This window comes from Pongo pygmaeus, chromosome 10, assembly GCF_028885625.2.
Source record: "Pongo pygmaeus isolate AG05252 chromosome 10, NHGRI_mPonPyg2-v2.0_pri, whole genome shotgun sequence".
Lineage (NCBI taxonomy): Eukaryota > Metazoa > Chordata > Mammalia > Primates > Hominidae > Pongo > Pongo pygmaeus.
The window spans coordinates 43,994,416-44,006,520 of record NC_072383.2 but is presented as its reverse complement, the minus strand read 5'-3'; the positions used below and the strand labels follow the sequence as shown (position 1 = coordinate 44,006,520).

The 12,105-nt window shown below is 39.2% G+C and overlaps 1 long non-coding RNA gene across 1 annotated transcript in view; it reads right to left on the bottom strand.

Annotated features, from left to right (window-relative positions):
• Positions 1 to 11,081, bottom strand: part of LOC129010238 (uncharacterized) — a 247,780-nt gene extending 236,699 nt beyond the window's left edge. Inside the window, exons 1-3 of the long non-coding RNA XR_010127792.1 lie at positions 10,989 to 11,081; positions 8,917 to 8,953; positions 7,152 to 7,352 (exon numbers count right to left, since the gene is read on the bottom strand). This is a non-coding gene — a long non-coding RNA (uncharacterized LOC129010238). The remainder of the gene's footprint in view (positions 1 to 7,151; positions 7,353 to 8,916; positions 8,954 to 10,988) is intronic.
• Positions 11,082 to 12,105: the final 1,024 nt, after the last annotated feature.

Here is a 12,105-nt window from a genome sequence, read left to right as displayed (position 1 = left end):
GTTATTGGTAAGTTACAAGGGGCCCAGGAATGCCTCACTTAATGGGTTCTGCCTGCAGCAGGACTTAGTATCTCTCGATCTCTCTCTCTCTCAATTTCTCAGGCTGACTGTCTCAGTAAACCACTGCTATTTAATTCTTCAGAGTCAATGAGTCATCCACCAGTCCAAACTTGTACACGTTCCTGCAAGATATAATTTGGAACCTTTGCCTAATAAGTTTTTATTAATAGTAAGATTATCAGACTAAGATGAAAATTGCTACACTAAAAAACAAAAAGAAGTATACTGAGAGCTTTCCTAGATATGCCCTTTATCCATTGTCTTTATAATTCATTTAACTTATAACAATGTAGGGCATTACATAAAAAAGCAACATGGGATCCCTATCCTCACAAGCTCTCCTGGAGGAAGCAGAATAAATACTGGTAAACACCAAGTAGTGAACATGGAAACATAAAGGCAGTTAGGGCTATATAAAGACAGGCACGTCAGTGTTCGGGAGGGAGAACATCTATAAGAAACAAGAGTTAGCAGAATGTCGGTCAGAAATGAAGCAGGACAGCACCTGTTTGGAAAGACTTCAAGGGAAGGGTTCTGAAGGGCAGTGGGCGATGAACAGAGAGGTGGCTTCAGGTTTGACAAGAAATAACAAAGCAGGGATGTCAGGAGATAACAGGGAAGGTAACCCTCTAAGAGCAGAGAGCAAAGGTGAGGGGATTTGCAAATTCCTCCAGAACACTGCAGTACTCACACAGTCAAAGCAAACCAAAGAGTTAAATAAAACTGATTTATTAAGGCAGATGTGAATTATATTGCACTCTCTCCCCATTACTTGTTTATCTGTATTAATCAGGTAATGAGTCAGCTTTCTGCTCATGGTTATCATGAATGGGAATGAGAATGTCCCAAAGCCAAACCCCAACATATAACTTCAAAGGTCCAGAAGTGAATTATTGGCCCCATAGAGATCTCTGAAAGGTTAGAGACATCTAGGGATGACAGGATTTTTTAAAAATTATTAAAAATTATAAGAAGAGGATCTAGAAAATTACAGAAATACTTATTTTTTTAATTCTAAATGTTTTTGTTACCATGTCTTGCCACATATGATGGCAAGTTTTTAATAACTAGAAAGTTTATATTTTTGCTTTTTGTACAGCGTTTAATACAACATCACTATGTTGTCAATGGATACTTTTATAAACATTTGTTGACTAACTTGGCTGTGCTTCTTACTACAGTCATGAGACTCACACATATCCCTTTCAAGAAACCTTGATTTGCTCCTCTACAAAGTCACTGCAGGCCACATGGGTGAAATTTATATAGGAAAATAATAATTCTCATTTAGCGAGCTCGTTTGATGTGACAGGCACTATTCTAGTGCTTTACTCATCATTTCCAATCCTTGATGATTAATGAATATCACTGTATGATAAAGCAGATGTCATTACAGATGAGAAAACAAGGGCTTAGAGAAGAGAAGCAACTTCCTCAAGGCACACAATTAGTATGTCACTGAGGAAACTACAGTCCAGCTCTACCTGATGTGAAACAGAGAAGAAGGAAAGAAAGAAAAAAAGAGAGAAAGAGAAAGAAGGAAGGAAGGAAGGAAGAAAGAAAGAAAGAAAGAAAGAAAGAAAGAAAGAAAGAAAGAAAGAAAGAAAGAAAGAAAGAGAAAGAAGAGAAAGAAAGAAAGAAAGAAAGAGAGAGAGACAAGGAGAGAGGGAAAAGAGAACTATACCTAAAATTTTGAGAGTCAGAGAGAGAAAGATAGATAGATCTAGAAAAAGGGAGGAAAAAAATCATAAAAACAACTCACCCTTCTTAAACAAGGCACAGCTGGAGAATTCAAATGAATTATATTTCCCAGCCCAGAAAATGTTTAGCAAACCACAGATTTTTTAGGGCTCCAGCATTATTCCACAGCACCTCTTTCCAAACACCCTTTTTCTTCTATTACTATATATTACTGGATATTTTTAGAAAATATTGGTAACTCATCAATGAATATCTCCCTTGTCTCCCAGCAAGGAAGAGAGGGCAGGAGAAAGGAAGGAAGGAAGGAAGGGAGGGAGGGAGGAAGGGAAGGGGGGAGGGTCTTCATAGACCTCTACAATAGTTTTTCAAATGAAAAATTAAATATCCAGTAAATAAGTCCCAAGAGTCACCACACAAGATTGAAACCAGACTCTGAAGCCAGCTAAGAGCTCTTTTTCTCCATTTCCCAAAATACATGATCACTGAGTCAGATATCTTCGGGTTACCTACACACCTGTAGCCATGTGCCAGGAGTTCTGCTACAGAGAGAAAATCAACCAGGTTGGAAATAATTGCAGCATAAGGTCTCACTTTATTGCCACTAATAGAAGAAATCTTACCAGTCAACAAAATCTCATAGGAACAATCCACAATGCCTCTTGCCACTTAGAAAGGTAGATGTTGTACAGAACATCTACCCTCTCCCTGCCCATGCTCCAGCTTGGCTCACTTCCAGTGGGAAGTGACTGTGTCTGGAAAGGAACTGGCCAACTTTGACAGCAGCCTCAACTCCCACAGCACACTGGCTCCGTGTTCTTTAGGATGGTGCCCTGGCTGGGACACAGGAACAACATCAGCCTCTACAGAAGCAGTGGGGAAAGGCCAGTTGCACTGACATTGTTGTTTCTGGACTGGTTAGCATGTCAGGGAACATGAGGCCATGCAAGGACTGAAAAGAGGCTCTTGTTGAAACGGAGCTGCCTCTTTTCTTTCCCCACATTACTTCAAGGGGGAAGTGCACTGCTCCTGTGCCCCACTCATCTTCTTATCTGAACCTCCAAAAAATGACAACTACAACTTTGAGAATCCACTGTGACAGCAATGCCATGCAGATGATATTTTCAGCTGAATTGGACACTCAGAGCAATGCCCAAGGAGCTGGTTAAGTAAGAAAGCCTATGTGAAGAGGCTGGGTAAGGTATGAAGCACTACAGAAATGTGCCTTTATGATATAAGCAGAAATAGGAGACTGATCAGGAGACATAGCTCAGCCTAGACAAAACCAAAGCAATGCTCATCACAATAGAAGGAAAGAAATCAAAATTCCAGAAGAAAGCTGGGGGTGGGGTGGGGGTGGGGCGGGGGGTGGACTTTAAAACATCTTACCCTTCTTAAAGAAGCCACAACTGTGGAATTCAGATCAATTCTATTTTCTAACCCAGAAGATGTTTAGCAGATCACAGATTTATTTGGGGCTCCAATATTATTCCACAGCCCCTCTTTCCAAACACCCTTCTTCTATTACTAAATGGCTAGGTTTCTTTTAGAAAATATTGATAACTTGCCACTGAATCGCTCCTTTCTCTCCCAGCTTGAATCTCCAGGGGAAAAAAATAACAAAAGAATAAAAAATAAAAGAAAGAACAGTGTGGTTTAGAAAAAAAAAAAAAGTGGGGACAGAAGACCTGAAATGTCTTAGATCTGAGATCTGACTTCCCCTTGCGGACATGTTTTCTTTATAAATTGCCTTTATGAACACCCGCTTAGTGGCTTCACGAGCCTGCAGCCTTTCACTGTGGCACATGCTGACTTTTATGCACCACAAGTTTCCCCTTTCCATCCCACTCACAATGCCTGGGTTCAATCCCTTGTCACCTTTTGCCTCACTGAGGGGGTGAACCCTCCACTGCCCTACCTCCAGGCTTGGTCTCTCCAAGCCACCCTCCACTCTGCCACACAAGTAGCATCCTAAACTTTAAATCCCTTCACGTTCTCCTTTGTACAATTTTTCATTATCTATTCATTACCTATAGCAGTGGTTCTTAATGGTTTCTTGGAGATCTGATTACAGCTTTGGTCACTTTTTTTCATCCCTTGAAAACAAATCATCCATAAGCAATAAATCCTGAGTTAAGAACCCTTGGCCTAGAGCAGACGTCTCCAAAGGGGTAAGCACCAGATGATACATATGGTACAGAAAAACAATGCTAGCATTCCGATTTTTCCATATTCCTACTCTTTAGCAAAACGAAAAAGAAAATAATTAGAAAGTAATTTAAATGTATGCATGTTGAGTGTATGGAATGATACTGATGCCCTCACCTAACCCAGCTGAGTTTCCCTGAAGGAAGAACTCTTAAAGGGTTCCACAAGTGAGAGGTGATAGGGGGATCCACATTTATTTCTTCACTCTCAGAATATTGGAATGAATTGCATTCCACATGCTAGAGGATGTTATCAGTAGTTAATTTGATAAAATTAAGCCCTTTATATATAAAGAAGGTTCTTGGCAAGTCTTTTAAGTTTGATGAAAAAGTTTATTGAACTTAAAAGACTTGCCAAGAACCTACTTTATAAAGGGCTTAATTTTATCAAATTAACTGTCCTACTAGTTGGCTAGTTATTTTGTATCCAAATACTTAACAGTTATCCAACTAAAAGTGGACTTGCACATTTTTCTTTTACAAAAGAAAAGGCTCCCAAGTTGTCTAACCTTTCCTGTGATGACTAGTGGCTGCCAGTATTATGCAGATATTTTCAGAAAAAACAGATATGCTTAATATGTCTTTTCAAGGTAAAGGTAACATTTTAATAGTGAATAAGAAAGTAACTGCTTTTCTAAATTAATTTGTTGCTTTGAAAATGGGTGTGCTAGCAGCTTCTGAGGTTGCCCCTGCTGATCTTCTCTTCCTGGTATCTATGTCCTTATGTAATCCCCTCCCCTAGAATATGGACTGGATTTAGTAACTCTAATAAATAGGATTATGTAAAGAGTTACTTCTGAGATTATGTTACAGAAAGGCTGAGACTTATATCTTATTCACCCTCTCTTACTCTCTCTTTATTGAGAAGCCCATGGCAAGGAACTACCACCTCTAGCCAACAGTTGACCAGGACCTGAGGCATGCCAACAGGCACGTTGAGGGAACTTGGAAGCAGAGCCTCAGTCAATTTGGCCTTGAGCTGACTGGAAGTCCGGCCAACCCCTCAGCCACAGTTTTGTGGGAGACTCTGACCCAAAATAATGCAGCTAAGCCACTCCTGGGATCTGTGACCCACAGAAACTATGAGATAAGAAATATCGGTTGGGCGCGGTGGCTCACGCCTGTAATCCCAGCACTTTGGGAGGCCGAGGCGGGCAGATCACGAGGTCAGGAGATCGAGACCATCCTTGCTAACATGGTGAAACCCCATCTCTACTAAAAATACAAAAAATTAGCCAGGCACGGTGGCAGGCGCCTGTAGTGCCAGCTACTCGGGAGGCTGAGGCAGGAGAATGGTGTGAACCCAGGAGGCGGAGCTTGCAGTGAGCCGAGATGGCACCACTGCACTCTAGCCTAGGCAACACAGCGAGACTCCGTCTCAAAAAAAAGAAAAGAAATGTCTGTTGTTTTACCATACTAATTGTGGGGATGATTTGTTATGCAGCAAGAGATAACTCATACAATTGGGGAAATGTTTCCTCATCATTGATTTAATGGCTAAAAGTAATGTGACTGTGTCTCATTAAAAAAAAAAAAAAAAACCTTTCCTATCTGCACATTAAAAAAAAGATTAGAAACAGAATTTTCTAGCCTGTGTCTAAATAATTCAGATGAAGAGTATGAATTTGAACCAACTACTAAAAATACTAAAACGCAACATCTTCCAAAGAGTTTACAAGAATGACTAAATGATATCAGGAAAAACAGAAAGTTATTAATTACATTTCAAGAAAAACCTAAGTACAGTGTTTAAGACTGAAAAAATAAAAACTGCAAAAACTGCATTATGACTTAGTTAGTCTTGCCAACAAACACTCCTTCAATTGGAACTGTATTTATTTGTGAAGTGTCTTGATTTAATTAAAACTAGAAATCAAAATAAACTGAACTTAGAACCAGTCCTTTAAATTACCCCATCATAAAGTGTTAAATCAAATTTTTCAAAAACATATCTGCATTTTCAAACACATTATTCATTCTAATGTTTAAGAAAATTTTATAGGAGCAAAAACTAACATTATCTTTAAATATTTCCTATTTAATCACATCTGTGTGTATTTCCGAAGGGATATAAGAAACTAATCTGATAGTGTATATATAAAAATAAATATATCCAAATAAACACATATTTGAAGAGTATATGCTCAAGTTATTTTTACTGGTAGGTGTATGCAATTAAAAGAGTTTATATAGCCCTGACCTCAAAGACAATTCCAAATGCTTTCCCTCGGTTTGCACAACCTATCTTTTTCGTCCTGGTCTTAGAGCCACTTGCAATTCTCAGGACACCATTGACTGAGCTTAGAAGCAGATCCTGTTGCAGAAGTCCCTTTCTACACCACTACTCCTATACCCACCCCCAAGTCCATGGGAGAATTCCTCCTCATATTTCAATGCCTAGCTTACTTGTCAAACAATTCATAACATTTCCTCCCTCCTTCCCCTCCTTTCACCTCTTAATGCTCTCAAAGTTCCCTTTTAACCCTTTTATTACAGAACTTACCATCCTATGTTATATTTTAAGGATTTGTTTCTGTTCCATTTACCCTTAACAAACCAAGTGCTTTCTACAAAATTTGCTTAGTAGCAGGTAGTATGCTGAAAATGCTGTTGAATACATGAATTAATGGATGAACTAATTTTTTCAGAACTTTTTTCCTGTGACTCAAACTATAGCAAGTTGAAAAGGGAATCTCCTGTCATCTTATTCCAGTCAGATATCTGTATATCTCACCACCAACATTTAACTTAATACATATTTTTCCAAAAAAAAGTTAAAAATTAATTTAACTAACAGATTCAGCATTTCTGAGCAGATTTCTTACAACCTTGTAAGCAGCATTATCCTATGGTAAGGAGCCAGACTGTGTCAGGTTAAATCCACCTTTGGCACCTATTAACTCTGTAATATTGGACACATTAAATATCCTCATTGCACCTCCATTTCCTCATCTGGTAAAATGGGGAAAATAAGATATGGCACAGACCTTATCTTACTAAAGGTCCATAAATGTTGCTTGTTATCCTGTTGACCTTTTGCAGATGTATTAAATAAATATTAAGTGCTAAATATACTCCCAGACTAAGCCTCCCTGGACCTCCAGTGAATGCGCACAGCACAGACAGAGATAAGCATGTTAAGGACAGGAGCTCTGTCTACTTTTATTTTCATTGTAGGCCCAGTACCTGGCACATAGTAGGTGCTCAATTACTGTTTGTTGATTGATTTCAGAATTCCCCATACATTTCTGCCTTATACAGATTTGAATCCACATTGTAGTTTCAGACCACCGTTTCCAAAAGCATTCTCAGGATGGCTATTGTCAGAATCAGGATGTGGAAAAACAGTTAATGTGGCTATGTTGCAGGAAAAGCTGAGAAGAAGACCTGAAAGGAAATGACAGTTCAATAAAGACCAACATTCTATCAGTAAAATAATGGGAAATGATTCATAAATGCAGTATTTACACACAAGTACAAAATGTTCTAGTACTTCAGAAAGTAAAGAAGGTTCATTTAAAAACAAACAACAACCTTGGCAGACTCTAACATAGAATTAAAAACTTTTAAAAATTAAACCAATTCTATTGTCAGAATTCTTTTGATTGTCAGCAGACTAGAACAAGATTAACTAGTATAAGAAAGAAATTGTATGGGGTCACATAGGTGCCAAATTTAGAAGACTGTCTTGCCAACTTAAAGGTCTCTTCAGGTGGGCCCGTCCATCTCTCTACCCCTTTCTCCACACATCTGTTCATCCCTCTGACTCCAGCCTCTCTCTAGATTTTTAGTTTTTTATCTCTTACTACAGGCAATTTTCCTCCATTTGGCAGTGGAAAAAAAAGGGGGGAGCAAGGCTGCCAATGACTGCAGGCAAACTGCATCCCAGCTCACTGGCCACAGGTGAAAGGTTTCCTTTCCTCTTAGCTGCATATAGGGTGGGAAGGGATGCTGGGGAGACCGGACAATGCGCATCCACCACATCCAAAAAGGAAAACATGCTCAGAATTCTACTACCACATACAAACTACATCCCATCTTCACACTTCCTTCCAACATTAATGAATAACTTTTAATTACTATCGTGGTACATATTTTTTCTTTTGGCTTTTTGTCTTAAGCATTTTACCTGTTCCTCCAGAGGCTTTATAATGACCAGATTTAAGTGTCTAAAAGTCATTATGCAATAATTCACCTATCATTTCCTTAATGATTAAAATTTATGTAATTTCCAGATACAGCTACATTTAAAATACATTATAATTATTCTCCTCTTACCTGAAACATGTTACTTTAAAAATGTATCTCCCTTATACCTAATGCTAGACCAGCATGGCACATGTATACATATGTAACTAACCTGCACATTGCGCACATGTACCCTAAAACCTAAAGTATAATAATAATAATAAATAAATAAATAAATAAATTTTAAAAAAGTATCTCCTTAAGATAATTCTCAGAAATTGAAATAATGAGTGCAATGTTAAGAACATTTATATAGATCTGGTTCTTAGGACACATTATCAAATTTTTGTTCAAAAAGTTGTATTAAATTTCAGTGTCTCCACAATACATACGTGCTGCAGCATCACCATATCTTCATCAGCAGTGAGAATCATATGCAGATAAATGTTTGTTAAGTCATGGTTCCTAAACATTCTCACTAGCTCAGAATGCTGTCATTAATCCTACTACACTTATGGCCTGACTTCCTCACCTGGGAAGACACAGGAAACTGCCAAGCATAGTTCTAGCACACAGTAGGCACTCACTAAAAGTTAAGTAAAACTGCAGCTGAATGTATTATGTTCCTATTCATGTTTCCAGGGAAGATCGGCTTTTGAAATGTTAGCTTTGATCATACTAACTACAGAAAAAAGATAAGCAAAAAAATATATATCTTCTGGTTACTTCTATGAAAACCTAAGACAGAAGACACAGGACTTACCTTTTTATCTGTCTACTCCCTTGATCTTCTCTTATCTCTGTTTTGGCAGAAAGGACAAATAAATCTGAGGGGGTTTTTTTTTGTTTTTTTTTTTTTTTTTTTTTTGTTACACAGAAGCGTAATGCAATTAGCACTGGTCCTTTTTAAAGACTATTGTATTTTTAAAGATTAACCAAGCCTATCGTTGCTTAATTAATGTTGTGGATCAAAACCCTGGATGCCCGTCCGAATGACCTGTAGTGGGATTTTAAAACGTAGATATCTAAACCTTTTCCCAAATCCTCTGGTTTAGAATCTCCAACAGGTGGAGCCAGGTATTTGTAATTTTTTAAATCTCCACAAGTGATTCTGACACAGAGCCATGGTTTGAGAACCAAATAAATCAACCTGTAATGAGGCATGAGTATTAATGTCAGTTATTCTTAGCCCTTCAATTAAAATTGCAAGCTAAATTTATTAGGGGTATTTCCTTCTCCCTTTCTGCTGTTTCATGCGTCCATGTGGAGAAGGTGCCACAATAGCAATACTCCCCTCTCAACCAGTGCGATTGCTCAGCACCTCTGTCTGCCCTCTGCACCCATGCTGTCCCCCTACCCCAGGAAGCCTGTAGTTCTTTAGGTTTCCAATGGCTGGCAACTGGGGATGTCCTCTTACTGCCTGACTGAAGGACTGGCAAGTCCCCTGAGCTAACACATCCATGCCACATTCTCCAGAATCCACTGACCTCTGGGACCCTCTCTCAATCTCCTTGTTACCAACTGGGCCAGGAAAAGCGTGCTTATTTCTTGGGCTCCCTCAAACCCCACCTCTAGTTGTCTGTCTATGCATTTCATCTTCCTTGCTAGACAACATGCTCATTGAGGGCAAGTTTGCACATCTCTCCCTATGGTTTGTAAGGCTCAGAGCTTAGCACATACAGATACCAGATAGGTACGTGAAGAGCAAAGCATGAGCAGAAAACTGACGTCCAATCTACGCGTACGCCATGCCAAACACCACGTGAAGACTTTATCTACCTTAGTTCATGCTACCCATACACACTCCTATGAGATAGGATTTAACATTCCCAAATTGCAGGCATGAATAGAAATGGTCATCAAATGAAGTTCATTCCATCAAAGACTGTAGGCAAGAGCATTAAAAAAGTGGGATTGCATTGCTCTTTTCTACGTGCTGCCTAGTTTTCTTGAGATAATTTACTGTAAACACACAGCCAGAAGTCCATATATCCCTTATATGACAGACATATAGTTATCTAGAGATGTGTTCTCTGTTGGAAATTGTCTAATTGATGAGATCTGACCCAGACAAGTGTTTTCTTTCGATGTTGTTCATTATCATGCAATCTTGGTATTTTAAATAGGATTATGCCGTTTAAGCTGGGCACTCAAAATCTCCCTAAGGGCCAAGGCTGAGTAATTTTCAGGTAATGAGCTTTAATGTCCAAGGAAAGAGACATCCTGAATCACCTTCTGAACCTGTGCCATGAATCTGCTGTAAAACTCAGTATCAGTAGTTCTAGAACCTCACATAATTGATCTTGTGACTTGAAATTGAATCACTTTCAAGGTTTCTTCCAAAGTGGTTTTGCCCTCCTGAACCATACTCTATTACAGCTACACTTATCCAGTCAGCTGAAGAAAAAGAAAATGATAATTCTCTGGTGTTCCTGCCTTTGTTGAGCAGCCTTTAAAGTCACTCTGAGCCCATTTGACCCTCAAGAGCAGAGGCACGCCAGAGGCAAACTCTCCCAGCCTGAAAAAAAAAACACTGAGGTAAAATGCAGAGGAAAAGGAGACCTTACTGCTTATGAGCCAGACTTAGGGATTCAGTCTTTCATACCCCAGGGGCTCTGAGTCACTGTGCTGTGGAAGTGACCTGAGTTATATAAATCCTTGTGCACATCACCAGAGAGAGACTCTATGTCAGTGTGCAATATTAGTGTGCAACGTATAGTAAAATCTGTGAAGCCAGACCCCGCCAGTTCAAAACTAGGGATCATAAAACCTTATACCTGGCACTATCTCCTGTTACAGATGAGTAAACAGGCTCATAGAAGTTGAGTGACTTACTGGAAACCACATGGGTGTTGAGTAGCAGGACAGTAGTTTGAAGGTAGTTCTCCAGAATTTAAGTCCAGTGCTCTGTTTTTAAAGAATATTTCCTGTAAATGCAGGGAAAGCTGAAATTTAACTTTATCCTAAGAAAATATCATTTATAATCTAAAAAAGCCTAACTGAGGATAGAGGTGAGGGTAAGCAGAAAGAGATATGTTTTTCCTACTTAAAAGAGATTACTGGGCTTGAGGAAGAAGTAGGAGGTAAGAATTAGAGGTCCACTCTTGAATTTACCAGCTGGGTAATTGTGGGTAAGTTAGTTGACTTTCTAGTTGTGAATGTCCACTTTTTGACCTATAAAATGGACCTACTCACAGGGTTATTACAATTATTAAATGAAACAGTACAGATAAACTAGCTGAAACTTAGCAGGTACTCAATAAATGTTGCTACCCTTCCTTGAAACAGCTATAAATTAACACATTATTCTTATCCATTCAGTAGAGAGCTCTCCCAAGGACTCTTACTTCATGTTTTTTGGCCTTTTATTGCATCTACTTATTTGCTTAATTGTTTATTGTCTGCTTCCTCCTATTAGAAGGTAAGCTAAAAGATAACAGGCCTTTTTCTATCCAGTTCCACTCTTTATTCTCAGTTCGTAGGACAGGACTTGGCCGATAGTGACAATTAGAAAAATTTGTCAGGCCAGGCGCGATGGCTCATGCCTGTAATCTCAGCACTTTGGAAGGATGAGGCAGGCGGATTGCTTAATTTCAGGAGTTCAAGACCAGCCTGGGCAACATGGTGAAACCCTGTCTCTACAAAAAATACAAAAATTAGCTGGGCTTGGTGGCACATGCCTGTAGTCTCAGCTACTTGGGAGATTGAGGCAGGAGGATCACCTGAGTCCAGGAGGTGGAAGTTGCAGTGAGCCAAGATCACACCGCTGTACTCCAGCCTGGATGACAGAGCCAGACCCTGCTTCAAAAAAAATAAAAGAAAGAAAGAGAGGAGAAAGAAAATAAAAAAAGAAAGAGAGAGAGAGAGAAGGAGGGAGGGAGGGAGGCAGGGAAGGAAGGAAGGAAGGAGGGAGGGAGGGAGGGAGGGAAGGAAGGAAAGAAGGAAGGGAGGG